At 37.5% G+C, this 22937-nt stretch overlaps 1 protein-coding gene across 2 annotated transcripts in view; it reads right to left on the bottom strand.

Moving 5' to 3' along the window:
• Positions 1-22937, bottom strand: part of DYM (dymeclin) — a 188636-nt gene that overhangs the window by 80807 nt on the left and 84892 nt on the right. The gene's annotated exons all lie outside the window — the stretch shown is intronic.

Below are 22937 nucleotides of genomic sequence, written 5' to 3'. Positions count from 1 at the left end.
AATCTCTTAATCACCTACAACTCTGTCTCCAAGTTATTTTCTCCACCATTCTTCCAGCTACAATCTGGTGATTTGCAAGGAGAACTCATGATGACGAGGACTTCATAAATCGAAATGTAGCTTTGGTGTGAATCTCTGCTTTAATTTGACAAATTGGAAGATGTTTTGAATAAGTAATATATGTTTGTTATTTTGTAAGTGAATAGTTTTCTATATTTAGGTGATAATTACATATTTTAGGCAACAATTTCATGTTTTCACTAGGCAAAAGTTCGTGCAATGCTGGCTGGGAAACCAAAAGAGATAACAGTGGATGATCTAGATGGGCAAAACAAAGAGTATCCACCATGTGCTCATCTTGCCAGTGATGATGAGCTATGGAAGCTTCTGGAAAAGTCATTTTCTACACCCAGGAGGAGATGTTCTGCACCCAAGAGATGTTCAGCACCCAAGAGATGATGTTTGGCACCCAAAAGGAGATGTTTGGCACCCAAGAGGAAGGAGAAGAGGAGGGAGATGTTCTGCACCCAAGAAGAGACGTTCTGCACCCAAGAAGAGACGTTCTGCACCCAAGGAGATGATGTTCTGCACCGAAGGAGATGTTCTGCACCCAGGAAGAAGGAGATGTTCTGCACCCAAAAGATGATGTTCTGCTCCCAAGAGGTGACGTTCCGCACCCGAGGAGACATTCCGCACCCCAAGACAAGATAGATGTTCAGCACTCAAGAGGTGATGTTCTGCACCCAAGACAGTAGATACTACAGAGGAACTTGAAGCTCAGTAAAGCTTTTTGGTCTAAGCAGAATATTGGCTTGTATGAGCATAAATTCTTTCTGCTTTCAGCTATAAACTATTAAACTCTGTTCAGTCTGACACTCATTTCTTAGCATTCTCCTGAACTCTTCAGGCAAGCTGTAGGATATTTCTCTTTTAGTTTTCAAACAATAGCTTATTTACATACTTCTAAAAGAACAAGACACCCTCCCCAATCCTGATTAATCACCAGACGTTACATATGAACACAAAACTCCCGTACTCCGAACATACAGCTACAATGGAAATGTGTGAAAGTCGTTTTCTTCCAAATTCATCTCATGGGAACAAGGGCTCATAAGCAGCCAATTAAAAATAATTCCATCTGATCGAAATGCATTTTAGTTTCACATGCTAATGTGATAGAATGCATCTAGATCTGTGACAAATTTTTACCAGGGTGGAAGGAATAAAGACTATTTTACAGAAAGAACATAGCTCTTGCAATGTTTTTTGGTTTGGTTTGGTTTGTTTTTTTTGGTGCATGAGAATGTAGAGTTTTGGGCACCTGTATTGTTTGGTACTATGTGGGTCAGATCACCTCAGGAAAATAACATTTGTAACAGGAAAATCCTGAATTAAAATACAGTATTTTAAGAAATCGGTAAGGCAAATAAAACAACAAAATCCTGCATGGCAATCTGCCCATAATTCTGACTTCTAATGCCAAAAGCCACCACTTCCATCAGCTTGCCATAGGAACTCCCTTGGCTACAGCCTCCTATGAGGCCAATTGCTGTGGCTGGACTTGGACGTATCTTTTAGGAAAAAAATCCAATCTCACTTAAAAATTCCAATCTTGGGAAATCCAGAGCCCTCGTTAAACTATTCCAGTGAATTGCCCACCATTGTCAACAAATACGAACCAGTCTCAATTGGTTTTGCTTCCACTTCCAGCTACTGGAGAACATTCTACTTTTGCAAACTAAAAGGCCCTTTATTAAAGAATTTATTTACCCTTAATCTTCCAAATAATTTCCAAGTAAACACATAAAACTGCTCTAAAATACCTCCAAGTCCTTTCAAAGTCAATGCTCTCTAGAGCGTGACCTACACATATGAAATTCTACGGGCTCTACGAAAATACACCCTGCTGGCACAAGGTTTACTGTGAATTTTTGATATCCAAGCTTTTCCATTCGTTCATCCCTGCTTCCCTAAAAAAAAAATAAAAATCTTCTGGATACATAATTTTAAATAGTGTAGGAGTTAACAAACCAACAGGCAAAGGTTCCCACTAGATGTGCAACCACCTGATGAGCATCCCGTTAAATTGCATTTTGAGACTTCCAAGCCAGGCAATTTTTCACCCACCAAATACCCACAGCATTGATTTTTTTTATGACAGTGTTTTTTTGATTGATATGCTGTGCAGTGTGTAGACGAATAATTTCTAATGGAATCATTTATAAACAATTTCCCTCTGCTAAGTCACTCAATGTTGAGTGTAAAGTGATACTTCAATAATAAAAAACCCCAAGCGGTCAATAAACCTACCAGCAGTTGACTAAAAATCACTATCAAAACGCAAGAAAACATCCAATTATATTCATTCAACAAGGCGTCTGATCATTTTTATTTTTTTTCTGATAAAAATACCTGTTTTCATAGGCTGTTCTATAGAAATCCCAGCATCCTGGTACTATAAAATCAACCTGCATTCTCAAAGAAATATTAGTGTAGCTTGTGCCTTTTTTCCTTTGCCCATTTTTACTTATTCTTGGTTTTATTTACTTCTTCAGCGAGTTAATTAAATTTTGTCAGCTGTTCCATGGACTACCTAGAACTGAAATTTAAAATGTACATACCGTAACCACTGAAATAAATGATTATAACAGCAATGGGTTTGCATTAAAAAGAAAAAGTAAAATTAATATTAAACCCATTAGGAAAATTACCATCTTTGAGTCTTTAGGTTAAATGTCAGTAATTGCAGCAAGTGGAATTTTTCAGTGTACAGGTGATAATGACAAGAGAAAAATGTTGTTAGTTGTCGCAAAAATGCACAATTTCCAACTTCGACATTAGCGTCCGGATGAATAATAACGTATGTCTCAATAATAAGAACAATTTCCCAATCAACCCATAATTAAATTCTGTGATAATGCCGTGATGTTGCAATAGGTACCAATTAAAATTTTTAAACTAAGTTATTTATCATTCCAAAAATAGTCTGCTTTAGTGATAAATTAAATGAAGCTTTTTCTCGCCTGTGAGGGGTCCAGACTCTATTTTCATTATTCTGCTTCTAATCCAATGACAGGAGTGGGTTTATTCATAAAAAGAGAAAAAAACAAGCTGTTGTTCAAAACTTCAAGACTCCAAAAACCTTTTTGACGAGGTCCGATGACTACATTACAAATTATTTTCCTTCTCTCACAGATTTTTAGCAAGTTATTCACCAATAAAAGTTTTCAATAGGTCCTGTGACTGAGGCCCCTTATAAGACTCACACAGAATTTTCCTGCAGAAATAAGATTTTGTTGCCTTTGGAAATTGTCTCGTTCTCAAGCAATTTCTGCTTACACTAATTTATAATGAGATTTTTGTCTGCACACACCATTTGGATGGAACCCATCTGTACCAACTTCACTGTGTTCTGGTGACTTCTTTGCAGAGACACTAGTGTTTACCCAACTTTTGCATTTAAATAATCATTACGTTCAAAATAATATTGCTCATCCTGTTGATTGCTGTGTTTATATGTTGTCCCACTTACTCGATGTTTATAATATAACCGTAATTAATATTATTTCTCAATAACGCTCTTTACATGGGGAACACTTTCAACACCAGCTCTGCCTGGTGAAGCTCCCAGTGAAGTTAGGATCAATATTTGTTGGTTAATATTTAAAATATCACACAGAAGTGATAGAAATTATTTAAAGAAGTGATAAATAACTGAGTGCTTTAACTGGAAAAAGTGGGAAAATCAAAAAAGACCAGTTTTCAGAAGGCTGAAGGGGCTCTGGATGAGAATAAAAATGAATTTTATGCAGTACTTGAGCATCACGTTGCAGCAATAGAAATATTTCTGGTACAATAATTACCAGTATTTTTCAAAGCTGACCTCCAAGGCCCCGATCCTGCAAAGGCTGCACATTCTTAAATTAATGTCATAGCATAATTCCATCAGCTCTCGATGGCCTGGAAGGAGGGTGGTTGCAAAACTCCTTCTCTACAAGCTTCAAATAACATTATTATTACTATTACTATTACTATTATTATTATTATTATTTTGTTGAAACAAACCTAGCAGTAAGTAATAAAGATACACGAAATGGGTAAACTGTGTAAATTTGACACCATATTTCTATGTCTTTCTAAAAATTTTCTGAATTCAAATGAATCCATATAATTTTTCCTTTTGCTCTGCTGCTTTGTGAGCGTGTTTACTCAGTTTCCAAGGCTCAGCAAAACCGTATTTCCCATGTCAAGCTGGTTATGAAAATAAAACTGCTCTTAATTTGTTCGGCATCCCCAAACAAATCACTGCTTTTCACTAGTCCATGCGCTAAGCCCGGTTCATTTTCGAAAAGAAATTTCTGGAGATGAACTGCAATCCAAAGAGGTTTAAAACAAAAAAGGGAACACACACGAGCATTAAAACATCACATGCCAAACATGTAATTCAATGGGAAACCATAAGGGTAAGAATGGGAGAAAATATTTCACATCTCAAAAAACAGTTAGTGAAATAATCAATAAACAGTATGGCCACAACTGAATTATTAGACCATAGCAATGACAGATGACAATCCCAGGCTCAATATTTATGTTATGCTAATGTGCAAAAAAAAATAGGTATTGTGTCTTCTTTGTTTTAAAAGTGGTTATTAACTTCTATTAAATAGTCAGTGCCATAATTCCAAAGTTGCCTTTACCTTCTCTCCTTTGTTCCTCTCCCCATCTCCAAATTAAAGGTACAAGTGGTCATGTACATATTCATGTTTGCACATAAAATATACCAAAATAGCGAGAAAACCTTTAATTCTAGGGATGTCTCAGGTCAGGCAACATCATCCAGGGTATCAGGACAGTGTTGGAGACTAGACTTTATTTGGGGTTAAATCATATTTTTCACCAGGAGTCCTGCAAAGGGGCCTGGATGGGAGGGTCATGATTTATAAATCACCATAATTAATTCTCTGCAGTTAGTAATTTCTGCATTCCACCTCTTCTCTAAGCCAGATAAATCAATGCAGTACTTAATTTGGGATGGATGCAGGGATTCACAAAAAAACTCTTTTTTTTTTTGACATCTCCATTTATGCCGCTGTATTTAATGCCCTTTAAAGACTTACGCAGGCAAGCTTCCTAAGCGCACACTTCATATATTACCAGAAATATATGGTTCATATATTACCAGAAATTAGCCACTAAAAACCCCTACCTAGATATTTTCCTAGCAGCAAGTTCTATTTCAAATACTCCGTCCTCCTCCTATCTCGTAAAAGGATAGCCCGGAATGAAAACCTGAGATTTTACGATCTTTTGAGCTGATATATAAAAAATGTATATAATAATAACAACATATCTCAACTGACGCACAGCTCCCATGTCAGAAAGTAATACCAGTAAACTATTTATCTGTTTCAGTATAGGGACCAACTAGATGAACTTTTTGCTCTAAAAACTTCACAAGATTGTTATAGGAAAAAATATATGTATTATTATTGGTGTTTATTTTCATCAATAAAGCCACTTCGCTTCCCAAGGACGATTTTGCCAATTTAATGTTGTACTGATTTCACCGAAACAAGCTGGAATAATTAAGCCATTTATTTTATGTTTTCAGATTCCATCTTAAACAAGCTTTTGGCGTGGACTGCCTTCATTATTATTATTAATTTTTAAATAATGCCTTTGAAATCTTAGGGTGTCACCTTCTTTAATACCATACCCCGTTCTGAATTAATCTGGAAAACGTCCCTGGGACATCTCGATTTTCATCTCCTGTTGACATCGTTCAGCGTAACTCTCCATCACAATGTACTACTAGAAAACTTCTTTTTTATTGTTGCTATTTTGTTAGATTTTCTTCCCTTGACAATCAAGCTGGTTTTACTTATATTTCCTGTGTGGTCTGTTGCTATTGTACGCTGGGAAGCTGCGTTTCCACCCTAGCTGCTTTCCATCTTCACAACTTTTTCCTTGTTTTCCTAAAACTTCTATAGCGTCTTGGTTAAGATATTTAATTATCAACAGTGAAACAGTAAAACTTTATTTTTACTTGGAGTAAACAGCTTAGAGAAAACAGTTGGGTATTACAAATAGAATTTCTTTTAAAATTCCCTGCTATTTTACAATTTTTGTAGAGCATCTATAACTGCATCACGAACAAGGATTTTATATTGCCATTTCGGACTGATGGATTCTCACTGTTCTTATTCTGTATAATCAAAACTGATCAGGCATATCAAAAAAGGCAGATCTATCTTAATTTACCATTAAGTGGCATGACAGTTTACTGAACTTGAGGGCAAAGTTCTATGATTCCCATTCTTGAAAAGCAATTTATAGAGACAGTGTCACCAAGATAAGAGGCATTATTAGTATTAGAGTATTAGAGACTTTCATGTACGACAAATTACATCTCTGCACTAATTCAAAACAAACTATGGAAGCTTTGGGAATCACGGTTTATGTTCTTTGGAATAGGATTAAAATACTTGAACATTAAAAGCATTTAAAACTTCCAAAGGCCACACATTAATTTCAGAAGTTGTGTTCTAAATTAAAGAATAATAATAATAATAATAAAAACAAAACCAAGCTGTTATTAGACTCCCATTTCCACCAGATTTTTTTAGGATACGCATCGAGGATGCCATGAAGACCCAAACCATCCCCTTAACAATTTAATATTACTTTTCAGTTTACCGAAAAAACCATGCACAGATCAGTCACGGAACATGCAGCATGCAGTAAACGGAGAGCAGAGAGGTTAATAACCTGGCAGCATAGGATCTGAGAATGTGAGAACAAGTTAAAGACAAGAGTTCCTCTCCATTGTCACTGAGGGTCGAGAAGCAATGCTGCAGCGTGGAGCAGTGGGAGTGGGGAAAATACAGTTTGTCCAAGACATACACATATCTCCGCAAGTGGCGGCAGGTATAGCTGCAAGACAAGGGTAAAGGGAGAAAAAACAGAACAGAAAAAAGAGGTATTTGCCTTTGAGAAAGCTAATTCATGGTTTCATGTCCTCGGTTTTTGTGCCAAGAGTCAATGGAAGGTGCTGAGTAAGCAATGGAGCAGTTTGACATATAATGAATTTGTTTGGCTGGGGTCAGACACTGGTTCTGTCACTATCACAAAGGGAGATCACCAAGTTGGAGATCCAATAAACTGGTTTTTAATTTTATTTTTATTTTTGGAGGGTTGATAATGCATCAAGAAAAGTTTTTTGCCTCCCTCAATTCACCCTGAATATAAAAATGCATGTGTCTGAACCAAGTTTACAAAGTTTACCATAAAAACCCCTGAGAGTGAGAGTATTCACAAAATTTGACTGATTTTCACGGAAATTGAAATATTGCTTTAAGGGAAAAAAAACCACATGGAATTACTGAACTGCTCTGCGATTCCAAGGGTAGAATATTGCTGTAGTTGGCTCTAGTTCCTCAGACATGGTGCTTTATCATAACGGACTTACACACTTAAGACCTGGAGAGCTTTTTCGTGAAAAACTACATGAAATAACGATACAGCCATCAATAAAATATTGAATATTCATCCTAATCGACTCTGGATGCTCTTGAGTAAGAGCTATTGCTATGTCTACTCACAGGATATCCTCCCACTCATAATGGAAAATATATAAATTAATTTGAGTAGTTGACCTGCAACAAACTGCATCACCGGTCAAATATGAAGTACATAGATCACACATAACCTCAAACACCTATTATTATAGGTTTTGGAGAGAAAATACTTCACTGTATAATGGTGTAAAATACACAAGCGTGATAGCACAGCTCATAGGGGACATCTGCCCAGGGTATAGATTATGATAAGTCCTCCAGAAAGTACCTTGAGCTGCCTAATAAACTGTGAGATAAATAAAACAGGTCTTCGAGATGCTTCTACCAGCCTGTTTGCCATCCCTACAGCAGCATGCAGCAAAACCCCCCCTTAACTCTAGGCTGGAACCTTCTCCCTAAATCAAAAAAAACATCATTTCATAGCTTCAGAGGTTGAATCTTGGCCAATGGGTTCACCTAGCACAAGCGCCTGCATTTCATGGGCTGGTATCCCTCTAGAAGCCCTTTAGCAGACATGTGCGGCTAGAAGACTCTTTCAGGAGACCAAATTGTGTAGTTTGGGCAAGGAACAGGCCAGAAAAGAGCATCACCAATGCTGATCCTTGGGGCTTCAAGCCTAAGGATTCACCAAAACCATCGTCTTCAAGTGGGTTCAAGTCAATCGCTCACTTTTGCTCTGGAAGCTGAGGGACACACAATCCCTTTTGACACTTCATTCGCCAATATACTAATTTTCAGAAGAGAAAGTAGCTGCAAGGAGGCAATTTCTTAAGCCATCATGCCTTTTTGGTTTTGACCACAGCATGTTTTGAGCAAGCCCAGCTCTTCTTTTCACAGGCCAGGGATGGAGAAAATAAGAAATGGTATTTCCAGGATCCCACACTGAGGGGAACCCTCAAGACACGAGTCTGCCCTTCCAGCTACCCACAGAAGTTTTTCCAAAACCAGATTAAAGAGCATCTTTCAGAATGTTGCTTCTTAGAAGATTTAAATGGTCATGAGTTCATTTACTGTATTTTACCAGCCCTATTACTTAGAAAATTCTCCCTTATTTCCAGCCTGTGTAGGCCTCATTCCAGCCTTTCAATCTCATTAGACTTTTTCATCAAGAAGTTGAGGGAGCTTTTTATTATCATTTATCTTTGACCCCTGCCAATGCTTTCCATAGACAGGAAGAACAAGACTTAAGCCCCAAAGAGTGATGACTAAATTTAGGCTTAACTACCAAATCAAAGGAGAAACTTCCCAAAAAACTTCACCCAGAGGGTTCGTGCCTTGTTGAGACAGACACAGGACATCAAAGACTAAGCAACTCCATCACCAAATCCTCTAAGCTAAACCTAAATAATAAAATCAAGGCTTAGATCCCTGAGATATGTACATTAAAAAAAAATTACATCCAACTTTCACAGACTAATTTTGGATATTGAGTTTGAAATCAGACTTACTTGATAGACCTGAAATCAGTTTTCTAGCAGCTGCTCTATCTACAGTAACATGTTATTTTTGTTACATGAATTTTTGTTTTCTGCATGTTTTATGGGGCATTTTACTTTTACTTTACAGCAAAAGGCAATCTTTAGCTACAATACAGTACTGAAAAATTCAAAAAAGCAATATTGCAGAAAATAAAGAATATTATGTTTGATTCATGGTGTGTGTGTGCATATTATTCATGTATTCTGTTTACCCTGAGGACAAAACTTGAGCTCACACGGTACTAAAATCCCGCTCCAGAAGAAGATTATAAATCTTTCTTATAAAAACTAAAAGCCATCTGATCAACATATCGAATTCTTGTAACAAAACATTGCAGTGTCAACTTCTAATAGCTAAAAAGTGGAGTGTTGGGTTACATAAGTCTGGGAAATCAGGGCGGGCTTGTGTTACTCCACTGAAATATATATATATTTTCTTACATAATAATAAACTCTTACTTTTTTTTTTTTTGAGGTAGTGAAAATAAAATAACTCATCTAATGCCTTCTCACTATACAAATATTACCATAGCTATATTCTCTAGAAATTTCAACCTAATAAAGGAAAAATTAAAAATCCATATGCTCCATTAAACCTCGAGTTAACAACATTCTTTGTCTTTAATAATCATGGATATTAAAGCCACAGAACCCGAAAATGTTCAGGTCCAAACCAACAGAGGTTAGCATCAGTATTTTGGAGACTAAACTGCCAGAAATCTGCCTGGTAGTTCCATCTCTCCCATCAGATCAGCTGTGATTCCCTGTGATTCCAGAATACAAACTGGATGAAAAAGGACATGAACATGGGAACCAAATGACATCTTTAACATAAGATGCTCAAAACTGTCAGGGATCAAGTTAAAGCACCAAATTAAATCCTTGTGAGGTCAGAAAGTGGCATTTAGGAGAGGAGAGGAGAGGAGAGGAGAGGAGAGGAGAGGAGAGGAGAGGAGAGGAGAGGAGAGGAGAGGAGAGGAGAGGAGAGGAGAGGAGAGGAGAGGAGAGGAGAGGGAAATTTCAGTTGGAAAGGACCTACAATCATCATCTAGTCTAACTGTCTGATGACTTCAGGGCTGACCAAAAGTTAAAATATGTTATTAAGGGCATCATCCGAGTGCATCTGAAACACTGACAGGCTTGGGGCATCAACTACCTGTCCATGAAGCCTGTTCCAGGGTTCAACCATCCTCTTGGAAAATAAATGCTTCCTAGACATAGAGAATCATTTTGGTTGGAAAAGACCCTCAAGATCATCACGTCCAACCATTAACTCAACACTATCACTACCCATGTCCCTGAGAACCTCATCTCCGTCTGTCCAACCCCTGCAGGGATGGTGACTCCACCACTGCCCTGGGCAGCCTGTTCCAATGCCCCACAGCCCTTTGGGGAAGAAATTGTTCCCCAGATCCAACCTCAACCTCCCCTGGCGCAACTTGAGGCCGTTTCCTCTGGTCCTGTCACTGGATCCCAGGGAGAAGACCTCAGCACTTCCCTCTCCACGTCCCCTCCTCAGGAAGGTGTGGGGAGCCATGTGATCACCCCTCAGCCTCCTTTCCTCCAAACAAGCCCAAAGTCCTCAGTTGCTCCTCACAGGACATTCCTCCAGCTCTGTCACCAGCTTGTTGCTCTCCTCTGGATGCACCAAAGACCTTCACGACCTTTTTAAATAGTGGGGCCCAGCACCCAGTGCTCAAGGTGAGGCCGTACCAACGCTGAACACAGCGGGACAATCCCCACTTTTGACCGCCTGGTTACCCCATGTTTGGTGCCCTCTTGGTTGTCAGGACACAAAAGGATGACGAGGCTTCCTACAGCTTTCCTGAGTCTCCCTGATCATCTGAAAGCCGTTCAAGAAACTTGTGTGAAATACTCAGATGATCAAAACCAACAAACGAATGAAACTTTGCTAAAGATTCTTCCAAACCTGCCATTTCTCACGTTTCCCTGAAGAAAATTCAATGTCCTAAGTGGTCATGGTTTAGGTGATCACATCGCTTCCATTTTTTAAGTTGAACTCCACGTAATTCAAGAGGCGTACACAAGACTACAGCCACAGACTAAACACTTCGCAAAAATAACAGCTAAGAAATAAGAAGTGCTGAAATCCATGATCTGTTCACATTGATTTTGCCATCCAAAATTTTAAGGACAGGCTTTGACTAACACAATAGCACTAAGCAAAACATTCAAAGCCACTTACATCCTTATTTATTTAAACCAGAAATTTGATATTTTCTCTACCGAAGTCAACTGCAATTTTAAAGTAAATATATCAAAGACAAAACCATAAACAGCACCAGGCTGACACCTTTTTAAAAAACACAGAAATGTAGCAAATAGGGCGAGGTATAGAAAAATGGTATAAAACCAGTATTCAGTAACTCCTCTATAAATACAATCTAGTCTGAAACAGCATAACCAACATTCAAAAGAAAAATTCCCAGTGCTAATGTTTAGGTAATTGTAATTCATAATCTCCCTCTCAATGCACGCCAGATTTTAGGAAGACTATAAATCTTTAACGTTATTGAGAAAAAGGTCTTGAAGACATACATGCCACATGTATTAGCTCAGAGAAAATAGATTAATCTGCACCAATTAAAAAAAAAAAGCCAATTCTGCTAAGCCTGATTAAATATTTAGGTCATATTGTCTCTGCGGCAGAATTTGAAAAATGCATAGCAAATAACATCTTTTGCTGAGTTTGAAGACTTAATCGCCAGACTTTCAAAAGGGAGTTATGCTACAACATGACTGTATGGGAAAGCCAGTACAAAAGCCTTTTTTTGAAAGAAAAAAAGGAAAAAAAAAAGTATAAGCTAATTAAAGCAGCATATGTTAGTCAGCATCCCAAACTAGCTGTATGCACGCAGGAAGAATGTCCTGACGTGCCACAAAGATTTTACTATTGTTTTTGTCAGATAATCTATGTTCTAGGAAGTCCTCTGAGTCATTCCCAAAGTCAAACCCAACCAAAATACATTCTACACTCACTGAAATATTACATAGATGATAACAACATATTAAATCACTCACTCCGCGGGAATGACTAATTATTCTCTGCCTAAAATATCACTTATTAATGTTATTTCATACAGGATAAACAACAGAAATGCAAACCTATCTGCCTTCTTGCCAAGGGTAAAATACATCATCAAATATTAGAATTTTGGACAAAATCTTTCATTTCTGTTTAGTACTCTGCCGCTGATGACATGATGAACTGTGGTAATGATGAACCACAGTAGAAACAATACTAATTGTTCGATTTTTAGTACCAAGATTGACTTGCAGATGTCCGTGGAAAGGTGGGTTGGACTGGATGATCTCCAGAGGTCCCTTCCAACCCCAACCATCCTGTAATTCTGTCCTCAAGTTGTCCCTGACTTGATCCTTTCTCACTACTGGTACTTTCCATCCTCCTTGATCCTCGCCTAACTTCCTAATCTAAGTAATAAGGTGACTTCTCTTGGCTTTCTAAAAATACTCCATTCTTGCAGGCCTACTTTTCAGATACACTAGATTTATATCTCAAAGCATAGAGTGATGACAGGATTTTAAATTACGTTATTGCGAAACAGCAGTTTGGAGGGGAGTGGTCATTTTAGGGTTACAGGTGCCACAACACCACAGAATAGAGAAGCAAAAAAATTATTTTAATATGTAAGAAGTGATTAATTGTGATAATGTGTCACAGACATAAGTTTCCATGCCCCATGGCAACATATTGTCACAATACCGGCCAAATGTACACGACAGGCTTATAAGAGGAATATTATCTCTACACCTGAAAGTATTTATAGTAAAGGAGGGCAAGGAAATGAAAACCAAACAAGTTCTGGAGATGTTTCACAGACTGAAAATCAAATTATAAATATATGAGAGTCTTCTCTAGAAAGGCCAAATTGCCTCAGGACAGATGAGGTTCTATTAAAAAGAACAAAAGAATTTGTGTATTAGAAGCAGACACGAGGAGTTGATGACCATAAGAAAAAAAAAACCACACACATACATATACATATATATATATATATATGAAAGAGCTGGGAGGAAGCGTCTATTTGGTACTGATGTTTGAGATGAAGAGTGAAGGTTTTAATCACCAGAGGCAGTGGTTGTTTGGGAGGCAGCTTAAGAGATGCTACTATGGGAATGTTGCTTTTGAAACCTCCTGCGCTTTTATCCTCTGGCCAGACACTCGTGATAATCCAGGGGCTCCACATGGGATTGCGGGAGATGCCGACGACACCCGTGTTAATACTGATGTTTGCATCGCAGCCCGTTTCCAGCGGCATTCAGCCCATCTGAACCCAAGTAAATCATCGTATTTGGTGAAAAACCTACTTAGTGATGGACCCAGAAGTACATTTAATGAGTTACAGAAACATGTCTCTACACAACTTCACAGAAAATTGATTTATTCATTGCAGAACTAAGCGTATTTACTTTACCTAAAACCTGTTCCTTCCTAAACTTGCTGAAGGCCATTACCATTAAACAGGTTGAGTCATTCAACAGTTACAAAGACCTGAAGCACATTAAAGTTGTTAAATCCTGGTTCTTTCTTCTGCACCTACAGTTTCACCCTCCATTTAGAAGCTTCAGATGCTTCAAAGTACAACATTCTCTTCGGAAGCCACGCAAATGATGGTGGAAAGGATATGGTGGTGGGAAATAGTTTGGCTCAAGTACTTAAGAGACTCAGAAATGTCATTAATTGTTCTCTCATATTCCTAAAATCAGTCAGAACAGCGGTTTGAAAATGTGGGGTCTGAATGAACACAAAATTTCCACGTGTGGTGGAAAGGAAGGTTTTCAGGAGCAATTTGGAGGGCACTGATTGATTTCTAATCAAGCAATATTTTTGTTTTGTACTAATTGTTACTCACAGCCATAACACAATTTTAGTTTGTCAGATAAATCCTTGTGCATTCATTACTCATTCTAGATCATAGTTCACAATTTTTTTCCAAAGAGAGATTTTCTAAAAAGGAAAGAGTACACGTTGTATGAGAATAAAGTGATTAATGAGCCAAATACTCTGCAACTGAAGAGAAGAGAAGAGACAGGTTCAAGCAAGTCATTATCTTGAGTCACCTCTTCATTTCTGTTAGGGAACACTGTCCTATAAATACATTCCATTCACAACAAATTAAGAAGACAAGACTGCAGTTTCTAGGGTTCTACCAGAATAGCAAATAGTTTCTAAAAGGCTATTAGAATTCTGGTTTTTTTATAAATCTCAGAAAATCTTATGCAGGACAATTTCTTGCCATAAACCCGACTTTTTAACATGCAAAAACTATGCGATTCACATCTTCAGTGTACTGTACATTAGACACCAAATCCCAAATAATTGGGATACTACCCAATAAGCATTTCAGTGGCCTTAATCTTTTTTTTTCCAGGCCAGCTAAAAGAAATCAAATTGCACTAGCAGGAATGAATTAATGCCACTGGCTTTCTCCGTTTTCCTTCCTTTCACTATTAAACATGCAGAAAACTAAAACAACACAACTCAGAACCTCTGTCTGCTCTGCAAATTCATCTATTAAACGCCACAACCACAGAACCAGTTACTTCTGCACAGGTTTCCTCAAATATTTCATCCTCTCCATCATAACAGATTCGCAAGATCAACAGTTTTAAAAGCTGTGAGGTTACACCAAAAAATTCAAAGTTTAATTCCCCAATTTGAAGACTATTATCAAATTGTACTTTTTCCAAAGAGCTTATGTGGCATAGTAACTCTAAAAAGGGTTATTTGTGATAATTAAAGATGGGAAAAAAGGACCTTCTACCTCCAAGTGACACTCTGCATTGCGTGCAAGAATCTGTGTGATGCTCTAGATTCCCTGAAGACAGTACCAAGACTTGATAAACTTCAGTTCTAAGGCTGCGTTAATTTGCATCACGTTCATTTAATCACATGTTCTGCCAAGTGATGACTTGTAGCTTGTAAGACACGGAAGCACCGCACAATTTCTTGGACGGCAGAAGAATAATGAGTTGTCGGAACAATTTTAACCCGCCAAAATGACAGAATTACCATGATGGTTTGTCCTACAGGTCAGCAGAGACACAAAAAGTGGTCAAGAGAAGAGAGAATCATCTTGTCCGAAGTTGAGCTGTTAGAGTGGTATGTATGTAGAGATTAAAAGCCTTTTTAAGCCAGGTCAGCAATCAATAATATTTTTAAGGAGCCCTGTGCCATGAATTCTACGATATGCAGAGCAGAGGGTAATGATTCTGCTTCATGTGAGAACATACTGAGACAGCGCAGAACAACGGTTTGTCCAAGACTTCTCCACGGTTCACGCTGATCCGATCTATCCCAAAATAAAGCTGTCCATCTGTCCATCTGGGAAGTGGCTCCAAAGGCTCCTAACGGCACGCGGGTCACTCAACGGCTCAGGCCAGATGGGGGACGAGGGTATTACTGTCCCATTGGGTGCCCCCGCAGAATCTCCAGCAGGTTGAACCAGGCTTACAGCAAGTTCAAGGATATTTCCATGTTGGAAACAGCTGATATCGACCTAAAACCTCACCTCCATATGTTACCCGTAGGCAAAGACAGGCGAGTCCACAGGGAGCTGTTGATAAAACTAAACCAGCTTTTTAATACTTTTGACCGCAACTACACTCAATGCATCATAACAAATGATACTTATTTCCTTTTAAAAATTAACTTCATTATATTTACATTGCTAAGTCATTTGCTACTAATATTCTCTTTTCCCTCATCTGAGGAATTGTTGTCTCACCTTTTGTCACGGCCTTTCCTACTAATTGCGATGACACCTCCCAGTTTTGGATCAGCTGATCAGCTTATAAGCTTCCCCGCGGCTAATCTAGGTCAACAAGCTACTAATAAGGCCAGCATATGTTTCTTTTCTTTAACTGTACCAAGATCTTTATAAATTGCTTCTGTCTCCCGACAAAAGCCACTCCACAGATTCAGGAACCTCCGTATAAAAAGTAGCAATGACGAAGCAGAAGATGAAGAGCATAAAAAGCATCTGGAAAAGCCAAAGCCACCCAAGGTTGACCAGTTGACACCAAAACCTCTCCAATTATCCTGTTGTGGGCAAAACTTCAACTAATGACAGTCCACGGATTAAAACCGAAGTTCAGACTCGATGGCTTGGAGCTGTTTTATCTTCCATTCCCACAACGTCCTCTTTTCAAACACTACCTGAGCACGAGAATATCATTAATATCTTTTTCTCAGAAGCCATTGGTTTTCATTCTACTTGGAACACCTAACAAAAATAGAATTATCATTATCGTAACATACTGCACTGCATGGGGAGGAATCGCATTATAATGCAGTTTCTCATAAATAGAGTATTATTTTATATCCAGGTTAGATAATAAATGTTTCCTCCTCCAACTTGAAATGCTACAAAACTCTGTCAAAGTTAAGAAGCAAAATGTCTTTGAGGTTTTAATTCTTATTTTTGAGGCTACGTCAACCACACTGAGGAGAATTTATTGCTAAAATCTAAGGCATCCAAAGAACCAAAGCAAAGGACACAGGGAAAAAAAATAATACAAGTATTTTGAAGTAACAAATTCACCAGCCAGAGCACTATATATATATATTCAAGTTTGCTGGGATGAACAGGTAACTTGCTACTGTTTTAAAGCAAATGTAGAAAATCAAACAAGATGGATGAGTTGCAGATAAATCACCTGTAGTTGTATCCACAGAAATTTGCTTTCTCCCTGTTTATGTCAGTGACACAATGTCTGCATGAAATTATTCGGGGACAGGAATTACCAATAGCGCCGCCAATGAAACCCAACATACACGTTAAAAAAACCCTCTTGTGTAGAAAACCTAGAAAATACACTGTCGTGATAATTTCCGTTAACGTAATTTCCCTCTAGCACAACTACAAACCACGTATGATGCAAAAGAGGAGAAAAAAATTACCTATTGTTCTTGAACAGCTCAAACTGGAGATATTTCCATTTCACTATCAGAAACGAGGGATTTGCTCCTCTCAATATCTGCAGAGGCAAATATCACTATTTTCCTGAAACCGTTCATTACCCTCAATTCCTTTTTTCTTTTCTTTGGGTTATAAAAAAGGAAGATACAAGCAGATGCTCAGCAGGTTCAGTATTTACCAGCTCTGGCCACAGGACATTAATTCCAAAAACACCTTTTAGAGCTCAATCTTTCATTATTATATAATTTGACTTGTCTCTTGATGTGTGCTGGTGTGAGAGCAGCAGCAGCTGCTTTCCTCTACTCTCTGCTATTACAAACATTCTTCTGTTATGATTAACAGCTCAGTAAACTGAGATTTAATGTAATGGTCCAATTAAGATTTGAACCCAGAATATAAAAAATGTGTCTATTGATGTTTCTTAAGGTCCAGGCAAAGTCCAGGCTCCCGGTGTGATACAAACCCGTGGGTTTCAAAGCATCCTCGGAGCTTTAAGCAACACGAATCTTTCGTTACAACAGGACCGACAAGTAATAAAGGAATCAGGAATTCGTTTTCATGTTATGTGTTAGTAAAGGTATAAATTTGCTATTACACTATAACAATCACTGATGTCTTACTTGTATTTTGTTGATTTTTGGTTACTGAAAACACTCTTACAAAATAATGTTTTGTAGGGTGAAAGGGTTTCACCCCTAAATTCAGAACAATTTTGGGAAATTTCCTACCTGAAAAATGGCTCTAAATTAACACCATTTATTCTCTTGCTGCAAGAAAAAAGTCAGAACAAAATATTGTCTCCCCTATTCATCTTATTCCTTTTGCTCAGTTCACATATCTAAGTATGAAATGCTTCCTATGCTCAATTTTAGCATATAAAAAAATCAATATTCCTTTATGAGAAGTAACTCTTCTGTCCCTATAATTAAGTTTTCAAATAACAATTAAAAACCAATGAGAATTAGAAAAAAAACAGCTTTGAAACATTCATGCAGCAACCTGGTTATTTTTAATTCTTTTTCCCAGGTTCTTCTCCTTAAGAAATGCTTTTGATTTGGGAAACTCAATTTTACTCATTTTCTGCACTGTTCCATTGCTGAAGAAAGTTTAGGTTTAAAAATACTACATCAATATAAATAAATAATATTTTCAATGAATTATCATAGGCCAGGAAAAAACGGTCATGGAAGCAGACATGGGTTACATTCTGCCAAACACAGCAGCATGTGAAAAATTTGATTATTTTGATTACTTTCCTCCTTATTACCATTTTATAAAAGCAACAACTGACATAATCTAAAGGAAAGAAGAGGGAAGTAATATGCTTTCTTCTTTTAAGGACAATTTTACTTAGAGCAATCAGGACCATAATTCAAAAAAGGGCTGATAAGCTTAAGATCGTTAAATTCTAGATGCACATGACTCCCTATTTTATTAAACTAACAACATGGTTCCATACACAGGGATATAAAATACACAGCTACAGGCATCTATTGTTGGAATTCAGAGAAAAAAGTCAAGTTAAAAGAGCAGTTACGAGAAATGCATTTTTTCCTTGCCCCACACGTATTTTTTGCTCTCTGTAGCATTAACCACAATAACCTTTTTTCCCTCATCCAGCAAGAAATTTGGGGCTCAAAGCTACTTGCAGCTGGGAATTGTTAACAAACTGCAGTAGCAACACGATGTTTCTAAAGAAAGACAATTTTTAATCCAGCAGAATCTTAAACTGAGTTTAAAAAGCGCAGTTTAAAGCAATATCATGTTCTCTTATTCTCAAAAAACTGTCATAAATATTTTCACTCAAGAAAATCCCGTCGAAATGGAAAGAGCAGTAGAAAAATTAAATTAATAAGGCAGGAAAGAGTAAAAGAAATTATTTTGCTGAGGAGGTGAAACTTCTCAAATACATAATTAATTTGACAAAATATTGGAATGATTACCAATAATTATAATAATAAATGTATAGAGAGAATAGTATATATGAAATATAACATATAGAATATATATAAAATACATATGATAAAAGAAATGAGTGATGATAATGCTCAAATCCAACATACTGCACCCTATAGCAAGTTAAAAGTTTGATTTATATCCCTTTTAAACACCTGTTTTCCTGCTTCCTTGTGACTCCTATGAGCATCAGGAAGGCGCCAGAAGCCTCTTTCTTCTCTGAATCTCACTGAACTCCCTAAAATAGCCCAAGAAACCCAGAAAATATGACACTGTTTTAATTAGATGTCATCTTTAAGTTCCTTAAAGTTATTTAACGAGGAGAAGTGCAAGCGATAAATTGTTCTCAGGATGGGAACAGTTGTGGGGATAGTGTAGAAAAAAGGAAAACCGGAGAGCGTTTCTAGCCCCATAAAGTCATTTAATGTCAAATGTCTAATTAGTCTAATGAGGGGTATGGTAACCTCTAGTGGCATATCCCTGCTTAGAAAACAGCAAATATTCCAATATATGAAGGTGTAGAAAAAGAATTTGCCTTAAGTTATCAGTCATCTTCTTGTCACTAATTTTATCAGATGATGAGATGTCAGAATACAGATGTTTAGCGAAAAATTCTCCATTTCCCAGTGTCATGCACGTGAGAGCTGGACAAATATGACAAAAGCTGTTTCCAAACAGGTTAAAGGAATTAATGCCTTTACTTTTCGGTAATTGTACTCAGAGAATAGAAACGAAGCAAAGGAAAAACTGACCCTTGTTGCTTAGAGACTCTACAGCCACCTCTGCTCGTCATTTCTGACAATAATGACAGCCACACATATTTTTTTAATGTTTTTTATATAAAGATACAAATATCAGCGTTCCAGTGATACAAATATCAGCACAGTGAAGTGCTGATAAAATAGCTCCACGTATTTAAAACCAAACCAGGATGGAGAAGGAAAGGTTCTCCAAGTCAGGGCAGTCGACAAAATTAAATGAATATTACCCTCAATCTTATTATAAAACACCTATTACATCTATTTTTATTTCCAGCAGCTGCTTGGGATAGATTTGTATGAATCTGACAATTTTCGTGCTGGCTGGAATGTGACACAAATGACCCAAGTTGTATTTTATTGAGCTCTTAAGTACAGTATATTGAATATTTGCAGATAATTCTTTCACAGAAAATAGTTTTCTGAATTTCAAACAATTGGCAGTCTCTACTCAGAACAGGATTAGGAGAAAGGCTGCATGGAAATGGAATTACTTCTCACATTAAGGAATCATTAGAGCATCTGGTGAATCTTAAATTCTGACTGTCTATTTGGCAGTATTGCTAAGCAGATTTTAAGTGTTTCACAGCCACTTAATTTAAAAACCTACACCCTAAAACACTTTATTTAATAGTAAGTACCATCTTTGTAGGCACAGAAAACACTTTTTCATTATGGGTACTGTGGTTTCTTCTCTCAGGGATACTTGTACTCTCTCTGTAGAACCAAGACAGCAATTTAAATAGAAATATTTTGCTTTGGTATCATGGAGCAATTTGGGTTCATCAGTGCTGGCTAAATTTAATAACAGATTTCATAAAGCAGGAAAAGGATGGACAACGTATGCCTCAAAATATCAATCTCATATGAAATCTATGTGTTCGTAAGTATTTATGCCTATTGCTTTTCTTGGTTATTGAAATTTTATAATAAATCTGTGTATTTCGAGAGGAAATCAGGTGAAAATATTTACTTTATGATGCTTAAGCGTGACAGGGAACTCAAGGTTCTAAAGCTTAAAAATAACAGCGGGGGCATCTTTGGACTATATAAGCATATCATATTATATAGAATATAATATATATCATGTTTCCTTTGTGGTTTGCTTCTTCAGTTGATGAGCACGTCTATTTTCTGTACATATCCTGACATTATTTACAACTACCAAAATCAGCTCCAACGGTCAGGATAACCAAGATCCCTCCCAGGCTGCCATCCTACCGCTCTATACCTGGATATTTTGTGGTTATTATTTGTAATACAGCCCAGCTCAGATCCCATGTGAAGTCTCTCTGCTAAAAAACATCCAGAAACCAACCAAGAGTAGCTACTAAGAGCTTACGTCTTCAGAAGAACAGAGAGTTTCAGATATACCAGTGTTGTGAGTTTACCCTCTTACTATCTGGCACATTTCAAGTGGGGTTTTGCGAGTCCATCACACATTTAAAGAGAGATAATTTGGCTATTTCAATGTGACGGAATTTTTTTTCTTGTTTTCTGTCGTTCACTCCTTTCCACATGCATTGGTGTCGAGCAACACCAGAAGTCTGTCTGCCTTCAGTGAGAATATCAGCGCTATTATTTCACAAATAAAATCGAGTGGCAATGTTAAAGTCCTGTTTTAAGTGTCTAGAGAGATGGCAAATAAGTCCAGAGAGATGGCAAATAAGTCTAGAGTGATGGCAAATAAGTCACCCAAACGCCACAACGTTGTTGAGACGTCGAGTACGAGGAGCGTTGCATGTCCTTCCTTGGGTCTTGAGATGGGTTTGAGACATCAGGGAGCGAATCTGCCTCAAAGACGCAGTTATAGATGGTGAAAAGCACATCTGAGAAGGTTGGAAAAGGTGCCTGACAGCACAAAAAGCTCCTTTTATAATTCCGAATTTAAAGGTTGAGGTGAGACGCGTCTGCGGAAGTCCCGAGGTCGCTGCTGCTCTGCTGACAGCTGCCACCTCTTGTGAGAAGCCAGCAGACCACATGCTCAGTCATTTCATATCCCAATTAAAGCAAAATAATCCAGCTGAGCTTCCTTTCAACCAAGAATTCAAATTTTGAACAGTGGATGTCCATAAATTTGGAGTATTTTGACAAAAAGCCAAGCCACACAGAAATACACAGATCACTCAGAGATTACTGAGCGGTGATAAGAGCCAGCTGGAACAGGAGCAGCAAGATAAACCTCTTCCTGGCCCAAATTTCACGAACACAACTCACTCTGGTCGGCAGAAACAGCAGTAGAAGAGAATGGAACAAAATCAGAAACCAGGAAGAGAGGAAAAAGCTCTGAAGTGGAAAACAAAGCATCCCACTAAAAACCAGACCAAGTTTTTGAGCATCAAGGTAGCAGATCTCACATCTAGGAGTTTAGAGACCAAACTTTGCAAACGCTTAGAAAACTCAGAACGTACATCTACGATTTGAGAAATCGTATTTAAGACAATGTCTGTGATACGTAATGGGAAAACAGCTTTGATTCAAATTCTGACCACTCGCTATCACTGTCAAGGGTATGAAAAGAGGGCGAGTATCAAGCAGGGAAAAAGTAAAAGAAGAATGTGTTAAACCTGCTTATTTGTCCACACTTTGACAGCCAACCATTTCCAAAAGAGAAATGGTTTGGAGAGAACTAAATCCTAAAGAGTAGAGATTTAAGAACAAGATGTATCTCTGGTTAACTCCGTCCTTTACAAAGTGTACAGGCACGCAATTATAATTTACTTTTCTTTGGCACACTGGCTGTACTTGACAAGGACTAGAACCGTTTATTCCAGATTCAACATTTACTTTTCTAAAGTTATGTAGAACCAGAGTAGATATTGGCTATTTATTAATAAGCTAATAATAAGCTTTATCATTTGAAAAGTACAGTTGTAGTGTCCATATTAGCATAGCCTCAGTCACAAAATTATCATTGCGTTACATCTCATTTAACAAATAAATCTTTTACCAAATATGCAGGAAGAAGTTAAGCAAGTTAAAAATCCCATCTGCGTAGTACCTGAGAACCAGCACTCAAGTGTGTTTTTGTCATAATGTGACTAAAAAACCCCATAATTCACACAAATCCCTGCAAACCTCACTTGAAAGCAGCTCCTGAGCTGCTCCGTTAAGAGAATGAAAATTCAGAAGTTTCTCATGCAGAGAAACTACTATTTTTTGTGCATTCAGAACAATTTCAAATATAAAGCAAATAATAATCCA

This window comes from Caloenas nicobarica, chromosome Z (genome assembly GCF_036013445.1).
Source record: "Caloenas nicobarica isolate bCalNic1 chromosome Z, bCalNic1.hap1, whole genome shotgun sequence".
Taxonomy (NCBI): domain Eukaryota; kingdom Metazoa; phylum Chordata; class Aves; order Columbiformes; family Columbidae; genus Caloenas; species Caloenas nicobarica.
Note: the sequence above shows the minus strand (reverse complement) of the source record. Positions and strands in the feature narration are given on the sequence as shown.